A 22,168-nucleotide genomic window follows, 5' to 3' on the forward strand; every position below is an offset into this window, starting at 1 on the left:
AACTACATACTCCCTTTCTTCCACAACTGTGATATAGTCAGAATCATGGCTGGTGGGGAGCCAAAAGAGTGGTTCAACCCCTGAGAAAAATTCTCCTAATTTGTCATCTTTTCAACAATTTTTAAAGGTAATATATTCTCATAACAGTTGTTAGGACCCTGGGGAAAAGTTGCCTGAGGACCCCCTGTGAAACACTCAATTGAAATATCAAAGTTCAGAATATGAGGTATACGGAAGCCGGGCTGGGCTTCCTTTCTGTACAGGCAGTTTCTTGAGTACAGAGATGCCAGCACTCACCTCAGTGGCCAGCACAGAGTAGACTCACTGAAGCCCACTTGAGAAAGAAATGTTGCGGCTTCCTTCCCTCGGTCCCATAATTTGCAAAGGATGTAACTGAAAATCCTGCCCTCCTTACTTAGCTACCTTTTACTTTTTTTCCTGATAGCAAAAATAGAGGAAAAATAGGTAAAACAACAGAGTTATGCAGATATAATAACAAGAGGGAAAAAACTATTCTCTCCTTTTAAATTTGGGAACTTTTGCCTTGCTAAGAATCAGGAGTGATTGGCAGGCAGGGGCTTGAGCAGAATTGCTCTGCCAGCTTAAAGAGAAGGGAGAGGAAGGGAAAGGAGAGGAGAGGAGAGGGGAGGAGAGAGGAAGGAAGGAGAGGGGAAGGAGACTGACCTGCAGCCATAGGGAAAGGGAAAGGGGTCGCCTTCCCAGCAGTTCAATAGACAGAGACATTGCAGAAATGTCTAAAGGAGATATTTCAAACGGTGGCTGCTGGTTTTATGATGAAATTCTCTCTTAGCTTCACCTGAACATGAGATCTACTTTCTTGCTAATGTGTTGATGGAAGTGGATTTGCATATGTGAGGAAGGCTGGGGCAAAGACTGCAATGGAGGGGGTGGGGGGAAGGGGGGGCTTTGGATGGAAACTCCTAGAAGAGAAGTAGGGAACAGCTGACACCAGTTTGAGTTATACAGATTTTAAAAGATTGTCTTTAGCATTTAAGAGGGCAGGAAAATTAGCTAATTTTCCATTTGATATCCTCTGTCTTCCTGATAACTTCTGGCTCTTCAACTTGACTTCTTTCTGGGCACAGAATCCATTTCCCTCATTCCTTGGTCCCTCTCCAAAGGAAAGAACTAACTCCGGTGTCTCCAGTTTTACCATCTAGCATTTTGTCCAGCAAGTGGACTCTTTGGAAAGATGATAAAAGTCAGTGGGGATATGTGGCCAAGGCAGAGAACATTTTTGTTATAAGGGGAAAGCCTGTTTCCCAGGCCACCCTCAATGACCTATTTGCTCAGCTCTAAGTATAGAACCCCAGGGCTTCCCTCACACCTGACCCTGACACTGCCAGCTCTGGGAGACTGAGCCTCTATTCTGACCTAACCTAAACTCTACATGTAATAAACAGTATGCCTCAGCCATTCTTTCAACATATTAGCATTTTTTCTTAAAACATGATGCTAATGATATATTGTTCGTGTAAAATATTTGCTGCTCCCTATAAGTTACTAGGTTTAAACTTCAATTTCCATTATGATTCATAAGTGGGGGAAAAAGATTTTCTGGGGCTGCCTCTGTGTTTTGGACCTTGGCATAGAGTGTCTCGGCTCTGAGAAACTTATTTTCTGGACTGAGCAGCCAGGAGTGGGTCACTTGCCTCGTGGAGATGAATCACTTTTGGCTCCAAATGGAAAGCATAGCTAATCACTCACAGTCCTAGTCTTACGTTGAGTCATGGTACAGTGGCCTTCAAGCCCCAGAGACCTCACCTGTCCCTGTGGCCTGAAGAAACCATTTGTGGTTTTGATCATGTGTGGTTCTCCTCTGCGTCCAGTTTCCCCTTTCTGGTCAATCCATCACATTTGGACAAAGTCGGCTTTCTACAACACAAATTACATAGTGTTATTCCCTGCTCAGAAACCTTCCAAGACTCCCTAATGCTTTCAGAAGAATCCAAACACCTTAGCATAGTATTCAAGGCCCTTCACTATCAGAACTCAACCTTCCTATCTGGTACTTTCTCTCCCTGCGCCTCCCCTCACCTATCCATCCCTGACCCTCCTTTAAATATATTTTTTAATACTCCAGGAATTCTAGTTAGCAGTTACTCATGGGATCAGGAATATTCATTCACTCGTTAACATTTAGCATTGGCCATGAAGCCTTACTTCTTTATTCTTGTATTGATGTAAGGAGAAGAAATTGGTTGAATGCTACCCATTCAGCCAAATATTGTTTACACAATTATTATGGGAGTCATTTGGGACATTTGATTAAAACGCTGATTTTTTAGCACTACCTCAGACCTGAATCAGAATCTTTGGAAATAGAATAAGACAATCTGAAGGTTTAGTAAGTTACTCACGTCTATTTGGTATGCCCTAGAGTTTGAGTACTCCATGCATTTGACATTAAAAGCAATAGCATTTGCCTTATTAGTCATACTACCTGTTTTATCTCAATGATTTCTATGCCACTCAAATATTACTATCCTGCCAATGCCTACCATAAACCATATCCTGTGTAGGACACACATTGCCTAGAATAGACAGAGTTCTCCAGGTCTTATTATTGACTGAACAGGAAAGAAAGGCTGAAACATACCTATATGTATTCCCAAAATTAAAGGAAATGTGCCAGTTTTGCTGGGATTCTGTGACTAGAACTGGAAATGTTTGATCTTGGAAGGCCTCAGGGAGATAGATTGTTTTGAGGAGAAGAAAATCAATTCTAACTTTGGAAAATGAACAAAAACAAAATGTGGAAGATTCAAGAACCCTGATCAAGTTAAGAGTCCATCTTAGTGTGTGATGGGAAAAGAGAGAAGTTAGACATGGAGAAGAAAGTGAGCCTTAGTAGGCAGAAAGATAGAAGCAAATAATTAGAAGATTTTGATAGGGACTTTATTCAACAATTATTTATTAGATCTGATCTGAGCATTGATATAGTTCCAAGAAATGTGAAGTCATTCAGTGACAATAACTGAAGTTCAGTCAACAATTATTTACATATTCACTCAGCTGACTCTCAATATCCCTCCCACCCTTCCTCTTCTGAGGAGAGGAATTTTCTTTCATTCAAGGGGTGGGCCAGTCTGGCCAAACCCATTCTCTCTTGTCAATTGTTGCTTCTGATCCAATTCTGGACAATGAGATAAGAGGAAATGTTTGCTGGAGGTTAATAAAGGTACAGGAAACCAATTTCTCTTTCCTGTTGGACAGGAAGAAGAAGCATATGACCTCAATTTCTGACATGAGGGGAGCTAGTTTTGGATGAAACCAACACTGTTGTTGAAGGTAAAGAGATATGGAAAGAACATGCTGGATTAACCATCCCAGAAGCCAGCACTACCTTTGGTTGTTTTCTTATATGAACTAATCCATTTCTTTACTGTTTAAGCTTGAATATCTTTCCCCAGTATTTTTGAGAAATGATTGATAGACATCATCATAGAAGTTTAAGACATACAGCATTATGGTTTGATTTACATATATTGTACTGAATAGTTTTACTGACAACCAAATACATCTTAACTGACATACATCCATAGCAATTTCTATACCTCTCATTTGATCCTCAACAACCTCATTCAGGAGAATATTCCTTGCTAATAAAAATGGAAAAGAAAAAATTTTTAAATGAAGAAAATGCCAGAAAGTTTTTACCAAAATCCAATCATGAGTCTTGGGATTTAGAAATATACAGAATGGAAGCAAGCTAACAGTCACTGAGCATCTCCTGTATGCCCATTACTCCAAGAACTTCACAGGTTATCTAATTTTAATTTTTATAATTCTATGAGTTTGATATTATCACCCTTGTTTTACAGGTGAGTAAACTGAAGTTCAGAGAGTTTAAGGAATTCATCCAAAGTCACAATGTGCTTTAAATATGGATTCAAAGTTGGATTTTTGGTCACACATGCTATGCTCTTTCCTCTTCACCACAAGCTACTACTTGTGTGAAGCAGTAGTTTGCTTATGACTGAGACCTCACTCATAAGCATTTCTTATGAGTGAGGTCTCAAAAAGGAATGATCATCATGGCTTGGTTATGTGAAAACCTAAATAAGAGAACATTAGAAGATGCTGAGTCTTTGTGACTGCAGTGATAGGGTGGTAATGGTGAAAGTCATGAACCATTGAGGAATAAAGCTCTGAGAAAGGGTAACTAAATTGATATTAGCAAGAATCTCAAAGGCAGAGTTAAGGTGAATATTTGGTAGTTACTAGCATATTGTACAGGAATCACAAATGAATTACTGGGGAAGCTCAGTGAAGGATATGAGAAAAGGAAGAAACAGCAAAACAGGGAATAGGAGACTGGTTCAAGATGGCACAGTAGAAGGATGTGCTCTCACTCCCTCTTGAGAGACCACTGGAATCACAACTAACTGCTGAACAGTCATTGACAGGAAGACACTGGAACTCAGCAAAAAGATGGCCCACATCAAAAGACAAAGGAGAAGCCACAGTGAGATGGTAGGAGGGGCGCAATCACAGTAAAATCAAATCCCATAACTGCTGGGTGGGTGACTCACAGACTGGCGAATACTTATACCACAGAAGTCCACCCACTGGAGTGAAGGTTCTGAGTCCCACGTCAGGCTTCCCAACCTGAGGGTCCGGCAATGGGAGGAGGAATTCCTAGAGAATCAGACTTTGAAGGCTGGCAGGATTTCATTGCAGGACTTCAACAGGAGTCGGGGAAACAGAGACTCCACTCTTAGAGGGCACACAGAAAGTAGTGTACGTGTTGGGACCCAGGGGAGGGAGCAGTGACCCCATGGGAGACTGAACCAGATGTACCTGCTAGTATTAGAGGGTCTCCTGAATAGGCACACGGTGGCTGTGGCTCACCATGAGGACAAGGACACTGGCAGCAGAAGATCTGAGAAGTACTCCTTGGTGTGAGCCCTCCCAGAGTCAGCCATTAGCCCCAACAAACAGCTGGGTAGGCTCCAGTGCTGGGTCACCTCAGGCCAAAAAACCAACAGGGAGGGAGCCCAGCCCCACCCATCAGCAGACAAGTGGATTAAAGTTTTACTGAGCTCTGTCCACCAGAGCAAAACCCAGCTCTAACCACCACCAGTCCCTCCCAACAGGAAATTTGCACAAGCCTCTTAGGTAGCCTCATCCACCAGAGGGCAGACAGCAGAAGCAAGAACTACAATCCTGCAGCCTGTGGAACAAAAACCACATTCACAGAAAGATAGACAAGATGAAAAGGCAGAGGGCTATGTACAAGATGAAGGAACAAGATAAAACCCCAGAAAAAATAATTAAATGAAGTGGAGATAGGCAACCTTCCAGAAAAAGAATTCAGAATAATGATAGTGAAGATGATCCAGGACCTAGGGGAAAAAATGGAGGCAAAGATCGAGAAGATGCAAGAAATGTTTAACAAAGAGCAAGGATAATTAGAGAACAAACACCTAGAAGAATTAAACAACAAACAAACAGAGATGAACAATACAATAACTGAAATGAAAAATACACTAGAAGAATCAATAGCAGAATAACTGAGGCAGCAGAATGGATAAGTGATCTGGAAGACAGAATGGTGGAATTCACTGCTGTAGAACACAATAAAGAAAAAAGAATGAAAAGAAATGAAGACAGCCTAAGAGACCTGTGGGACAACATTAAACACAACAACATTAGCATTATAGAGGTCCCAGAAGGAGAAGAGAGAGAGAAAGGACCCAAGAAAATATTTGAAGGGATTATAGTTGAAAACTTCCCTAACATGGGAAAGGAAATAGCCACCTAAGTCCAGGAAACGCAGAGAGTCCCAGGCAAGATAAACCCAAGGAGAAACACACTGAGATACATAGTAATCAAACTGACAAAAATTAAAGACAAAGAAAAATCATTGAAAACAACAAGGGAAAAACAACAAATAACATACAAAGGAACTCCCATAAGGTTAACAGCCGATTTCTCAACAGAAACTCTAAAAGCCAGAAGGGAGTGGAATGATATATTTAAAGTGACAAAAGGGAAGAACCTATAACCAAGATTACTCTACATGGCAAGGATCTCATTCAGATTCAACAGAAAAATCAAAAGCTTTACAGACAAGCAAACGCTAAGAGAATTCAGCACCACTGAACCAGCTCTATAACAAATATTTAAGGAACTTCTCTAAGTGGGAAACACAAGAGAAGGAAAGGACCTACAAAAACAAACCCATAACAATTAAGAAAATGGTAACAGGAACATACATATCGATAATTACCTTAAATGTGAATGGATTAAATGCTCCAACCAAAAGACAAAGGCTCACTGAATGGATACAAAAATAAGAGCCATATATATGCTGTCTACAAGAGACCCACTTCAGACATAGGGAGACATACAGACTGAAAGTGAGGGGATGGAAAAAGATATTCCATACAAATGGAAATCAAAAGAAAGCTGGAGTAGCAATACTCATACCAGATGAAATAGACTTTAAAATAAAGAATGTTACAAGAGACAAGGAGGGACACTACATAATGATCAAAAGATCAATCCAAGAAGAAGATATAACAATTATAAATATATACATAGAAACACCTCAATACATAAGGCAACTGCTAACGGCTATAAAAGAGGAAATCAAAAGCAACACAATAATAGTGGGGGACTTTAACACCTCACTTAAACCAATGGACAGATCATCCAAACAGAAAATTAATAAGGAAACACAAGCTTTAAATGACACAATAGACCAGATAGATTTAATTGATACTTATAGGACATTCCAACCAAAAACAGCAGATTACACTTCCTTCTCAAGTGCACATGAAACATCCTCCAGGATAGATCACATCTTGGGTAACAAACCAAGCCTTAGTAAATTTAAGAAATTTAAAATCATATCAAGCATCTTTCCTGACCACAATGCTATGAGATTAGAAATCAATTACAGAGAAAAGATGTAAAAAACACAAACACATGGAGGCTAAGCAATACGTTGCTAAATGACCAAGAGATCATTGAAGAAATGAAAGATGAAATCAAAAATTACGTAGAGAGAAATTACAATGAAAACACAATGATCCAAAACCCATGGGATGCAGCGAAAGCAGTTCTAAAAGGGAAGTTTATAGCAATACAAGCCTACCTCAAGAAACAAGAAAAATCTCAAATAAACAATCTAACCTTACACCTAAAGGAACTAGAGAAAAAATAAACAAAACCCAAAGTTAGTAGATGGAAAGAAATCATAAAGATCAGAACAGAAATAAATGAAATAGAAACAAAGAAAACAATAGCAAAGATCAATAAAAGTAAAAGCTGGTTCTTTGAGAAGATAAACAAAACTGGTAAAGCATTAGCCAGATTCATGAAGAAAAAGAGGGAGAGGACTCAAATCAATAAAATTAGAAATGAAAAAGGAGAAGTTACAACAGACACCACAGAAATACACAGCATCCTAAAAGACTACTACAAGCAAGTCTATGCCAATAAAATGGGCAACCTGGAAGAAATGGACAAATTCTTAGAAAGGTATAACCTTCCAAGACTGAACCAGGAAGAAATAAAACGTATAAACAGGCCAATCCCAAGTAATGAGATTGAAACTGTGATTAAAAATCTTCCAACAAACAAAAGTCCAGGACCAGATGGCTTCACAGGGGAATTCTGTCAAACATGTAGAGAAGAGCTAACACCCATCCTTCTCAAACTCTTCCAAAAAATTGCAGAGGAAGGAACACTCCCAAACTCATTCTAGGAGGCCACCATCACCCTGCTACCAAAACCAGACAAAGATACTACATAAAAAGAAAGAGACCAATATCACCGATGAATATAGATGCAAAAATCCTCAACAAAATACTAGCAGACAGAACTCAGCAACACATTAAAAGGATCATACACCATGATCAAGTGGGATTTATCCCAGGGATGCAAGGATTCTTCAATATATGCAAGTCAACCAATGTGATGCACCATGTTAACAAACTGAAGAATAAAAACCATATGATCATCTCCATTGATGCAGAAAAAGCTTTTGACAAAATTCAACACCAATTTATGATAAAAACTCTCCAGAAAGTGGGCATGGAGGGAACCTATTTCAACAAAATAAAAGCCATATACGACAAACCCACAGCAAACATCATTCTCAATGGTGAAAAACTGAAAGCATTTCCCCTAAGATCAGGAACAATACAAGGATGTCCACACTCACCACTATTATTCAACATAGTTTTGGAAGTTCTAGCCACAGCAATCAGAGAAGAAAAAGAAATAAAAGGAATACAAATTGGAAAAGAAGAAGTAAAATTGTCACTGTTTGTAGATGACATGATATTATACATAGAGAATCCTAAAGATGCCACCAGAAAACTACTAGAGCTAATCAATGAATTTGGTAAAGTTGCAGAATAGAAAATGAATGCACAGAAATCTCTCGCATTCCTATACACTAACAATGAAAAATCTGCAAGAGAAATTAAGGAAACACTCCCATTTACCATTGCAACAAAAAGAATAAAATACCTAGGAATAAACCTACCTAGGGAGACAAAAGATCTGTATGCAGAAAACTATAAGACACTGATGAAAGAAATTAAAGATGATACAAACAGATGGAGAGATACACCATGTTCTTGGATTAGAAGAATCAATGTTGTGAAAATGACTATACTACCCAAAGCAATCTACAGATTCAATGCAGTCCCTATCAAATTACCAATGGCATTTTTTACAGAACTAGAACAAAATATCTTAAAATTTGTATGGAGACAAAAAAGACCCCGAATAGCCAAAGCAGTCTTGAGGGAAAAAAACGGAGCTGGAGGAATCAGACTCCCTGACTTCAGACTATACTACAAAGCTACAGCAATCAAGATAATATGATACTGGCACAAAAACAGAAATATATATCAATGGAATGTGATAGAAAGCCCAGAGATAAACCCATGCACCTCTGGTCAACTAATCTATGACAAAGGAGGCAAGGATATACAATGGAGAAAAGACAGTCTCTTCAATAAATGGTGCTGAGAAAACTGGACAGCTACACATAAGAGAATGAAATTAGAACACTCCCTAACACCATACACAAAAATAAACTCAAAATGGATTAGAGACCTAAATGTAAGGCCAGACACTATAAAACTCTTCGAGGAAAGCACAGGAAGAACACTCTTTGACATAAATCACAGCAAAATCTTTTTTGATCCACTTCCTAGAGTAATGGAAATAAAAACAAAAATAAACAAATGGGACCTAATTAAACTTAAAAGCTTTTCCACAGCAAAGGAAACTACAAACAAGATGAAAAGACAACCCTCGGAATGGGAGAAAATATTTGCAAATGAATCAACAGACAAAGGATTAATCTCCAAAATATATAAACAGCTCATGCAGCTCAATATTAATGAAACAAACAACCCTATCCAGAAATGGGCAGAAGACCTAAACAGACATTTCTCCAAAGAAGACATACAGATGGCCAAGAAGCACATGAAAAGCTGCTCAACATCACTAATTATTAGAGAAATGTAAATCAAAACTACAATGAGGTATCATCTCACACCAGTTAGAATGGGCATCATCAGAAAATCTACAAACAGCAAATGCTGGAGAGGGTGTGGAGAAAAGGGAACCCTCTTGCACTGTTGGTGGGAATGTAAATTGATACAGCCACTATGGAGAACAGTATGGAGGTTCCTTAAAAAACTAAAAATAGAATTACCATATGACCCAGCAATGCCACTACTGGGCATATACCCAGAGAAAACCATAATTCAAAAAGACACATGCACCCCAATGTTCACTGCAGCACTATTTACAATAGCCAAGTCATGGAAGCAACCTAAATGCCCATAGACAGACGAATGGATAAAGAAGATGTGGCACATATATACAATGGCATATTACTCAGCCATAAAAAGGAATGAAATTGAATTATTTGTGGTGAGGTGGATGGATCTAGAGACTGTCATACAGAGTGAACTAAGTCAGAAAGAAAAAACAAATATCGTATATTAATACATATTTGTGGAACCTAAAAAAATGGTACAGATAAACCAGTTTGCAGGGCAGAAATAGAGACACAGATGTAGAGAACAAATGCATGGACAGCAAGGGGAGAAAGTGGCTGGGGGGGCGCACGGGTGTGGTGTAGTGATGAACTGGGAGATTGGGATTGACATATATACACTAATATGTATTAAATGGATGACAAATAAGAACCTGCTGTATAAAAAAATTAAATTAAATTAAAAATTAAAAAAAAATAGCAAACAGGGAATAAAAAGCAGGATAAATATAGGCTTAACTATAAGCAAAATCATATGCCAGATTCCTGGAAGAAGAGTTTGAGAAGAATATGAAGAAAGCCTGTGAAAATGAAAAATGGGATAATTCATCATTATGCTTTTGGAGTCTCATATTCAAGATCAGAATTATAAAGTAATTGAACCAAGTTTATCTGCCTGTTCTTTTGAGTAAAGATGTTCCTGGGAAAATACCCCAAATTTGAGAGGTTTTTAGAAATTAGACCTTCAATTCTCTTGCATTCCCAATGCAATAAATTTCCTGTTGCTTGGAGGGGAAGGGAAAGTGGAAAGGAACTTATTTGGTAACCGTTATGGGGAAGACTCCACTAAGAACTTCACATGTAATTCTTGATCCATCATTTTGCATGAATCTCAGAATAAAGCTTCATCATAAAAGCCACAGAGAAATGATGGTCATTTAATCCTCATAATAACCATGTGGGGTTATTGTGTTAGCTTCTGTTTTACCTTTGAAGAAGGGAAGCTCAGAAGGATTAAGTCAGTGGCCATAGGTTATGCCACTTACAGGGGTAGAATCAGGATTAGAAAATAGGTTTGCATGACTCTAAAGCTCCATATTTATCCACTTCTTGTAGATCTTTCACCAATACTTTACTTCAAATAGTCTTTCCACGAGAAAAAAATATAAAGTAAAAGATTCGAAGGTGATAAATAATACCAGATATTTATTCAAAAAAAGCAGCTTTGTTTAGCTCAGTCACTATACTCTTTACAGTACTTTCTAGTCAATGTTCACATACACACCATCATAGATACTTTGCTTGCTTTTGTAGAGTAGCCCAGATTGCATTTACCCTTCTACTTTAAACAACTAGACAGAGGGCTTCCCTGGTGGGGCTTCCCTGGTGGCGCAGTGGTTGAGAGTCCGCCTGCCGATGCAGGGGACACGGGTTCGTGCCCCGGTCCGGGAGGATCCCACATGCCGCGGAGTGGCTAGGCCCGTGAGCCATGGCCACTGAGCCTGCACGTCCGGAGCCTGTGCTCCGCAACGGGAGAGGTCACAACAGTGAGAGAGGCCCGTGTACCGCAAAACAAACAAACAAACAACAACAACAAAAAAAAACCAACTAGACAGCTAAACAAAATCTCTAAAACTATGTTTTCAGGCACCTAACATAGGCAGCACAGATCAGTGATTCCTGAGACAAGGGAAACAATGCTATGAGCTTCAGTTCTCTGCTAGGGGAGTAGTGCCAGGCCACAGTGCAGGAAGGGTGAAACCAAACAGCTTACTGGGCTTGCTGAATTGAGGAGACAGAGGTAGAAGTTTGGGGAGGCCACAATGGCTAGAATTTCAATGGCAGAATAAAAGGATCTGGACAGAAGGAGAACTCTAGAGACCTACAGAGGAGCTCCCTTAAACCTCTGGCTGAACAGCATGGATACATGAGAAGAAAATACCTGAATCCAGAGAAAGAACCACTGGGAAAAAAACACCTGGGGAAATTTCCCCAAGGCTCATACAGGACTAGATATGGTGGTTGTGTTCTCAACAAGAACACAAGAATTTAAAGACCTAGTACCATGGAGTATAGAATCCTTAAAAGGTATTGCAACTGTAGTCAAGATAAATCAGCCATAGACTAAAGGCTGTACTGGATCCACCCTAACGGAGCTTAAAAGTGGATCTTAAAACTGATTTATAAAAGAGATGTATCTGAAAAAAAAAAAAGAGAGATGTATCTGTTTGCTAGAACAACTAAAATTATTTAAAGAATTTCTAAAAAATCTAGTACCCGAAATATAAAATTATCAATGTCTGGCGTCCAGTCAAAATGTAGCAGGCAAGCAAAGAAGCAAAATCATACAACCCATAATTAGGAGAAAAACTGACCAATAGAAGCAGACCAAGCAATGACAAAGATGATAGAATTAGTGCATGAGGACATTAAAACTGTTGTAAAATTAAAGGAATAGAGTATCAATGAATGAAGGACAGTGTCACATGGAATAACATACGTATAATTTGAGTCCAACTACCACAAAGCAGAACTAAATCCATTTTATAAATCACTAATTATGTTCAGTATAGTTTCAATTTAAAGTTCAGTGAATATACAAATACTGATCACTAACCATGTGTCCAAAATAATAATTCATGTAATAAATGAAGAGTAAAATTCCTGCTGTCCCTGCTCTCAAGGATTTCACAGTCTCTTCAGGTGCAGAAGGCAAGTAGAAGCTCTGCTATTTGTCTGGTACAAGGCAGAATATACGAGGCGCTACAAAGAAAATAAAATTTAGAGCTAGTCTCAGAGAAATATTTTGTAGAGGGAGGGATACTTCAGCCGGATATTTGAGAGTGAGTAGAAATCTGAGGCATAATTACGGGGTACAGAAAATTCTAGATATAACAAAGGATTCAGAAAAATGCAAGGGTCCAGAAAATGAGGAGTATGCTTTAAGAGTAGTAAGTGCTGTGGTGCTTTACATCAATTAGGAAAGAAGGCATATCCATTCAAAATTTCAGAAAGAGAGCTAATGTAGGTGAAATCCTGTTACCTCTCTATTAATTCCTACTACCCTTACCAATTATTTTAGGAAATTCAGGAAAAAAATTAGAAATGTAATCTTTATATTGTACTGGTGGATGTTATTCTTTTGGTAGGGCTATCATGACAATGTACCACACACTGGCTGGCTTAAAAAACACACATATATTACCTCACGATTCTGGAGGCTAGATGTACAAGATCTAGATGTTTCAGGGTTGGCTTCTTCTGAAAGCTGTGAGGCAGAACATGTTCTACACCTCTCTCCCTAGCTTCTAATGCTTTGCTGGCAATCTTTGGCTTTCCTTGGCTTGGAGATACAGCGCCCCAACTCTGCCTTCACCTTCACATGGCATACTCTCTGAATGTGTCTATGTGTCCAAATTTTCCCTTTTTATAAGGACACAGTCATATTGGATTAAGATCCCAACCTACTCCATTCTGACCTCATCCTAACTTCGCTAGTATTGTTTACAATAACCCTATTTCCAAATACGGAATAGTAAATACCACATTCTGAGGTACTGGGGGTTAGGTGTGCAACATGTGAGGTTTGGAGGGGTACAATTCAACCCTTAACAGTAGGGAAATGTTGGCAGCTGTGTAGTAAGAGAGGGTCCTAATCAGAGTTGTCCTTTAGCAAGAGTCATTTGGCAGCTGTGTGTGACTCAGCGTCTGAAAGTCTCTGGTCACATCCTTTCCCCTTTGCCCTGTATCCAAACACACACACACACACACACACACACACACAGAGTAACCAAGATGTTCCCTAGATTTGCCATACTTTTCCCCCCACATCTCTGCCCTTGCCTATGTTGTTCCAACTCCTGAGATTTCTCTATCCTACTTATGACTAATTCCTACTCTTCCTTCAATTCTTATCTCCTCAAGTGTTTTAATCATGTTGATAATATATAGGATAATATTTAGCCCATTTCAGGTAGTCTTCCCTAAACATGCTACATACCTTCTAAGTGGTGGAGCTCACAATCCCACTGTCATGATCCCAATTTTTAAAAAAATTTAACATTCATGTGTTATCACATGCATTATACTTTCTTCTAATTTGTGTATTGATACATAGTTTTTTCTCCATGAAATTGTGACACACTTCAGGTTGGATCCAGTGTCTAATTTATCCCCTATCTTTTGCAACTAGCTCTGTGTGTACTATAAAATAAAGGCTAAAGATAAGAATGTAGATAATTTCTCCCCATTACTTAAGGTTTATTCTTAAAAAAAAATTAGTGTGTATTACAAAAAGTAACATCTACATTGTGCTTGCTATATGCCCGGCACTGTTCTAAGTGCTTAGTATATATTAACTAATTTAATCTTCACAGAAACCCAGTGAGTTGAATACTACTATTATCCTATTTTATAGATGGTGAATCATGCACAGAGAGGTTCAGTAACTTGCCTGATATTACACAGCAACAGAGGGGCAGATGCTACAATCCATCCCTGAACCACTTTGCCAAACTGCCTCTGAAAAACATTCACTCTCTAAACCAGAGTCCTTTCTTTTGGAAAGTTTTCCAGCCCTGACATGATTCCTAACCAGCCACACGATTTGGAACAAAGTTATTCAGTTTCTCTGTACTTTAATTTTATCAATTCTGAAATAGGAATAATGATAGTACCATCCTCATAGAATTAATACATGTAAAGCACTTAAAGTGGTTTCCAACACTAAGACCACCACACACACACACACACACACACACACACACACAAACACACACACACGTTGAATAACTGAGAATTTATTGTATACTATGTAGTTAATTGAAGCCATACTGTCTCCTGCTGATGATTAATAGTGTCTGGATTCTGAAGAAGGATGGTATTGGCAGATTTTTTTGCCTTTTTATGAAGGATGGGACTGGGCTGTCACTTTCTCTGAAAATGAGAAGGAGGAGGTCAGAGGTGTTTGTGATAGCAACACAAAGGACCTTTACATGGCTTTAGAAAAGGTTGCAGTGTTAGGAGTCTGAGAATCTGGGCTTCCATTGGCTTACAGCACTCATCTTGACCTCTCCTCCCTCCTTGTAAAGGGGCAATGGAAAGGCACCAGGGAAGAAGGAAGAACACTTTAGAAAATCTTTCAGAAAATACAACCTTGAAAGGAAATTAAAAAGTCAGAATTCTGCACAATAAGAAAATTCTGTTCATTGAGCCTGTTGAACAGTTATCAACAATTCTTTAGAAGACTCTAGCACTTTACATGTGGAGCCAGTTGCTTTCTAATTGCTACAGCAGGCTGCCACTGGGAAGAACAAAGGAAATATTTAGCACATCGTAAATTCTTCTGCAGCCCTGTGGAGTGGCTGGAGTTCAGATTACACGTTTATAACTAGCATTTGAGAGCAATTTCTACTTCACTTTGTGAAAGTTTTGGGGAAGCTGTTCAGCACTGTTCCTCCTGTGATTCTGAAGAAGGACAGACCAAGTGTTTAAATTCAACAGTCCAGTTCATCTGTTGGGGTCCAGTGAAGCTTGGAAAGATGTAACAGTGAAAAAACTCTTCCCTTCTAGAATTTGCTTTTTAATGGGAAGTAGATTTCTCAGTGGGTGGAAAAGTGTACCTCAGATACACTGGTGGGGTGCCCTGACAGCTCTGTATACTGGACAGTGGTCTTCACATAGGCCAAGACTGAGACAGTCTGAAAAATAGGCAGGACCTAAAAATAGATTCAATTCTCACTGCCAAGGAGAGCAAGCAAGAGAAAGGGAGTAAACATGTTTCATGTCACCAAAGGTGGATTGAAGAAGCTGCACCACATAACTAGGAAAGAAACCATCACAGTCCAGTATGAGCAACAAGAAACCACTGGGATATGAAAAGTCAGAGGTCAGCTAAGACGGCTCTCGAAGCTATCATATTTATGGTACAGCTGATCAATGTGTAGATCTGAAGTCCCTTTGCCTTTGGAGAATATGGTTCGATTCTCTATACATTTTAATGGGCACATTTTCTCAGCAAATAAAAACATAGTTTGGAATGACTGGCTGATAGTTTATTATTTATGAGTCGTCTCTGGCCTTAGGTCGTTGTGCCGGGCATAGCCATAAGGACTACCTTGTAATTCTTCACCCAGATGATTGACAAAATGTGGGAGGCCGTTTCTCCCCACCATAGTAAATGAATGTCTACCCCAGCACATGGTAGATCTTTCCAATGAATGAAAAATGGGCTGGTGGTGGCTACATTTCCCATCCTCCCCACAAAAGAACTGGTAATCTTACTAACTTGCCCAAATTTTTAATTGCATATTGGCTAATACTGGGGGAAATTTCCCAAATAAGGTAAAAAATAAAATAGATGAGCTTCCTACTTACTGAGACTAATTCCAAGGTAAAATCTATAAACTACAGAACAAATCTTGTTTAACTCTTTCAGGAGGAACATAAACTGTAAACTCAGCATCATCTCTCTGGCCAAATTTAGAACTGTAGCATTTTTTTGTTTGTTTGTTTTAAACATTAGTGAGAAGGGGATATGGTGTTAGTCTCCACTTTAGGTTTCGGTTTTGCTATATAAAGAGATAAACTGATTCAAATGAATAAAGCATGCATTTAGTTGTTACATTTTTAATATGTTTACAGTTTCTCTTCCAACATCTTTCAAAATTTTATGCAATTATTGGCTATTTGGCATGAAAATTTTTCTATTATTTCATATATATATATATCCTGCACCTCCGTAAGAAAGAATCAACCTTTTTTGGTTACTCAGCAAATATTCTGAATATAATCTGGTTTTATAGTAAGATTTCTTTTTTTTTAACCTGCATGATAAAAAAAAAGTGCTAAAGGCAAATGAAAAATGATTTTAAACCATTTAAATACCTGAATTGTCTTCGGTATCAATCTGATGCCCACAAGAACTACAGGAATTTATAGCATGTGCCCTATGTTGCTTGAAAACCAAACCGAAACTACCCTTACCCGTGTAAAGAAATGTATACTTCAGGGCTTCCCTGGTGGCGCAGTGGTTGAGAGTCCGCCTGCCGATGCAGGGAACACGGGTTCGTGCACCGGTCCGGGAAGATCCCACATGCCGCGGAGCGGCTGGGCCCGTGAGCCGAGGCCGCTGAGCCTGCGCGTCCAGAGCTTGTGCTCCGCAACGGGAGAGGCCACAGCAGTGAGAGGCCTGCGTACCGGGAAAAAAAAAAAAAAAAAAAAATGTCTTAAGGGCTTCCCTGGTGGAGCGGTGGAGCAGTGGTTGACAGTCCTCCTGCCGATGCAGGGGACACGGGTTCGTGACCCGGTCCAGAAGGACCCCACATGCCGCGGAGCGGCTGTGCCCGTGAGCCAAGGCCGCTCCTGGGCGTCCGGAGCTTGTGCTCCGCAACGGGAGAGGCCACAACAGTGAGAGGCCCGCGTACCCCACCCGCAAAAAAAAAAAAGTCTTAAGGGCTTCCCTGGTGGCGCAGTGGTTGAGAGTCCGCCTGACGATGCTGGGAACACGGGTTCTTGCCCCGGTCCGGGAAGATCCCACATGCCGCGGAGAGGCTGGGCCCGTGAGCCATGGCCGCTGAGCCTGCGCGTCCGGAGCCTGTGCTCCGCAACAGGAGAGGCCACAGCAGTGAGAGGCCTGCGTACCGCTAAAAAAAAAATGTCTTAAGGGCTTCCCTGGTGGCGCAGTGGTTGAGAGTCCTCCTGCTGATGCAGGGTACACGGGTTCTTGCGCCGGTCCGGAAGGTTCCCACATGCCGCGGAGCGGCTGGGCCCGTGAGCTACGGCCGCTGAGCCTGCGCGTCTGGAGCCTGAGCTCCGCAACGGGAGAGGCCACAGCAGTGAGAAGCCCGCGTACCGCGAGGAAAAAAAAAAAAAAAAAAAAAGAAATGTATACTTCAAAATATTTTCAGTACTTGAAAAAATGTCTAGAAAACGGGTGAAATGTATAAAATGAGGAATATTAGCTAAAATCTTGTTAAGTAATATAATATTTGTGAATGTACACTGTCAGTTGATTTTCACAACAAATTAAAATCTTCACACAGTCAAAAGATGTTTAAGCTGCACCCAATGACTTGCTTATTTCAAGCAACATTTGATACAAACAAAATCCAATGCAACCAGTCCCTTGGATTTCAGTCTGATGGGATTTATTCTGCTATTCATAGATATAAACATTGGTCTAGCATAACCTATGTCTTTGGAAATTTTATTGAATAATTAAGTGCTATGTTTAACCACAGGTTCTTACCAACATTTTAGAAACTACACAAATTCAAGTATTTAAAAAACAAGTATAAGAAAAAACCCTAATAAACATAATTCTAAGAGGGAATCTTTTATTGTTGTGAAGCTTATTAAAGTTGAAGGTCTCATGTTTTAAGAAGAAGGAAAAAAGGAATTCTTTCTCTGCCGTGGAATAAATGGACTATCTCACCCATGAATAATGATTAACGTCCTTTCACTCAGAGAAAAGACTTGTAGGGGTTCACACCTGCAGCATTCATGAATTACAGGCCCCCTTCCCTTGAAAGAAACTTAATAATCACTATTCACAGGTGAAGTGTGCTTCAGCTGGATATAAAAAGTTGAGAGAAAACCAGTCAGCTTTGCTTCCAGTGCTGTGATTTTCCCAGCATTCCATCCCCTCCAGCCACTGCAAAAATACTCGAGCAGCTTTAGAGTTATCCAAAGGTGGTGGTGTAAATACCTTTTCTTCTCAGCTTAGTTCTGTGTTTATCAGAGATTCAGAGGTGGTTTTAAAGGTCAGAAAAACAAGCTGCCTGAAAACTTGGATTCAAACCCAAGTAATAAGGTCGGCATTTTTACAACTGGGCTCTTCCTGTTGCCATCCAGGTCTAAACTGACCATATTTCCTCATTCTGAGCCCCAACCTGACAAATCTGGCCATATAAATACAAATACAAATGTAAACATACATACCCATTTAACTAAAAGGATAAATACAAAGTATAAGTGTATAGATAAGCTTGAGTATAAATTTAAATATAAACAAATATAAATAAAAACATACACATAAATATGTCTTCCCAATTTGGTAGGAAGGTTTTTGATTATTTTCATTGCTGTTTTAATTCAAGGAAGATGGTTATGGCATCTTCTTTCTACTTAAAGACCACATGGCCCATATGCCATCTATGGCCTGTTCACATGTTTTCTTGGTTCACAGGGGGTTTTAAAAACTATTAAGCCATAATTTAAAAACTAAGATATTTTGCCTTAAAAGAAATCTAAATTTCTCAATTACTTGAAAAGTCTTCAGCTCTGACGACACTGCACTTACATTCCCTCATAGTAAGAACTGCCAGGGGCTGAGTTCTGGGTCTCTTGCAGGATGGCCTGGCATGGCCTCGTACATGACTCAAGTTCTCTTTCCTGCATGAACCTCCAGTGTATGATCCTAGAATAACCACGTTGTCATTCCTTCATAGCCCTCATCTCTCTCCATATGGTTATGTGCTTAGTAGTCAAACCAACCATAACTGGTTTTCATTCTGCCCCTGAAAGTGCTTAGACCTTTAGATGGAAAGTGGAGTTCAGCCGTGTATTCTCTGTCCTTGACTTTTAGACAAGCATTTTATGAAACGCTGGGGGTGGGAAGATAATACGGCAATTCTACCTTCAATATTAGATACAATTTAGTTGAAAACAAAGCGATACACATTAAACATAAATAAAACTCATGGGTGCAGTGATACAGATAGGAGAATGAGAGCTTGCAGACGAGGGTTACCTGACTTCAGCAAGCTGTGGATGGTGTGGCAGGGAATATGTTCAAATATGGGCAGAGCTATCTTCTCTCCTGGGCCTTGGAGATTACAGAGGAATTAGGAGCAGCCAAGGGTGGGTGGGGGACAGGATGGAGTGAGCCAAGGGTTGAGTCTTAGTCTTATTCTTGTTTTGTTTTGGCTTTATGTATGATAACCTACTCTTTGACTTCCAGTCAGGTAATGCTCTTATTAAAGAAAACAAAAAGAACTCAATATACAGGTATAGTTATATTTAAATTACGTATCAGCTATTTCACCGAAAGTTCTTTCTCCAGCTCTGAATTCAGCATTATACACACCTAACACTGAGAAGCTTTAATGAACATAGCTCAACCACAAACTTGACCGCTATAAACCATGTATATTCCAAACATATATTCATCTCTGCCTCAAAAATAATTTTCAGATTTGCCTCTATGAACAAATTTGGGGATATTTGATAACACATATGAGAATAAAAACATACTGACTGTTTAGTAAAATGGGAACCTACCCCACAAACACACACACACAAACACACACAAAGCAACCTTATGTGTTTCTTTGCCACTGTTATTAGCCACTGTTGAGATTCAGCAAAATGGACCTTAGACACTAAAAAGAAGGGGGACATTTTTTTCTTCAAGTGTTTAGAAATTAAGTTTTAATATTTGGTCATATCCAACATTTTGGTTTGAAGAGCCAAATGGTTCATTAGCATTTCAAATCTTAAAATTCTAATTAATTACATTTATGATTACAAAAAAGAAGAATGTGTGAAAAACAAGTCATAAAACATTCTAATTTAACTACAGGGCTCAGGATTGTTTCACAAATAATTCATTCGTAAAATGCAACTTTGGTTTCTAATTTAAAAGAAAAAAAAATTAAATTAAAAAAATGTGGAGTTCTTGTGGGGTTGGCGTTGGTATCTATAAAAGGACAGTACTACTTTTCTCCCATAACAGAAATGTAGTTTGTAAAGAATGAAACATGCTAATGTTTGAGTATCAGGATTTGCTTTTAGGTAAAGCTATCCTTTATTTGAAAAGAATCAACAGCAAGTTATGAAGCAAAATAAAGTATTTAAGTCTCTTCCTACATATGCTCTTTTTCAGTGAAATAATGTCAGTCATCAGAAGGCATTTAAAGTGCAATCCATACCATAATAGTTAACCAGATAAGTTCGAGTTGGCAGTTCTTGCAGTGTGTTCGGCTTCCAACTGTATTACCAGTTCTAGTTTCTTTGTTAGTTGAAGTAGTAGGCCTGCTGGGTTTTTTCTTTCAAAAGCTTATAAAGTTCATAGTTAAGAGGCAGGTCTATGAAAACTTAAAAACAAAGGAGAAGATGAATTCAAAAGCAGCTGCTCATGCAGTTTGATTGTAGTATTTCACTGCAAGTCGTGATGTCTTCACAGCAGCTTCATACTTAAAAGATTCTGAAAGTTGATTGATTGTTCCCAAACTGCTACATAGTTTTATTTGATTAACCACGTATATTTTTGCCAATATGTCTGGCTACCTATTTAAAGTTAGTTCATTGCTGGCAGTATTACAAAAACAGATTTTAAGGATTGGAATCAGATTTGGCAGTAAAGGATTCGGTTCCAAACTCATAGGTGATCTTAAAATTTCATTTGACATAAAAAGAAAAAAAAACGCAGTCAAAAACAAAAGACTGTACTTTTGTTGAAAAAAGCTTTTTGGCTGCCAAACATGTTTATTTTTCCTATATATTTGCTCTATCACTGGTTCCTTTGAAGACAAATCTTCAAGTGATATTATTTTTAAAAAATTATATGCACACATACATTTAATCAAGATCTTTTTTAGATGTGAAGTTAAATCTTAGTTCTTTAAAGTAAAAAAAAGGACATATTTTCAAAAGTTCATTGCAATAAAAGAATCTTTTGTCCTTCCTCTTGGCATTTTAAGGTTTTAACGAGTTGTTTATATATCTCAATGGCTTGAAAAGACAGATGTATTTTATGTAATCTTCCATGTAAGCTTTTTTCATTTCCCTTATAAATTACTTTTCCATATTTTAAAATGTAGTTATGTTTTCAGGGAAAAATGGCCAAAAAAATATGAGCCATTATTTGCTGGCCTCCACGAGCCTTTAGATAAATAGGTATAAATCACAGTAAGCAAAAAAATTCCATCCTAAAAATAAACCACAACTTTATTGCAGAAATATCTATTAAAAGTGTGTTGTCTCATTTTCATTTTACCTGAACATTAATGTATGAGTTTCATTTGAAAACTGTTTGCAACCCATGTTTTATATTCTAATTAATATAAAAGAAATCTGTTTCAGTTAAAGAAAGCAAACTTCTTAAAGATTCAACGATAAACTGCTTTTATATCCTGTGAATTAGGGTAGTAAATTACATGTAACACACTGAGGAAGAAAGTAAAGAATAAAGATGCCAACCCCTGAAATATATAATTGATTAATAATAATTTAAGTACACATGTCAGGTTGTGTGTGTAGTAAGTTCAGCCCACAGAAGCACAGACCTAACAAAATGGTTTCTTGCTTTTTAATCTCCATAAGACTTCCCTGCTGCTTTTAACTCTTATAGGTTTGAATACAAATCAAATGTAGACCTTACTTCATCTGGAG

Source organism: Phocoena sinus, chromosome 12 (genome assembly GCF_008692025.1).
Source record: "Phocoena sinus isolate mPhoSin1 chromosome 12, mPhoSin1.pri, whole genome shotgun sequence".
In the NCBI taxonomy this organism is placed as follows: Eukaryota; Metazoa; Chordata; class Mammalia; order Artiodactyla; family Phocoenidae; genus Phocoena; species Phocoena sinus.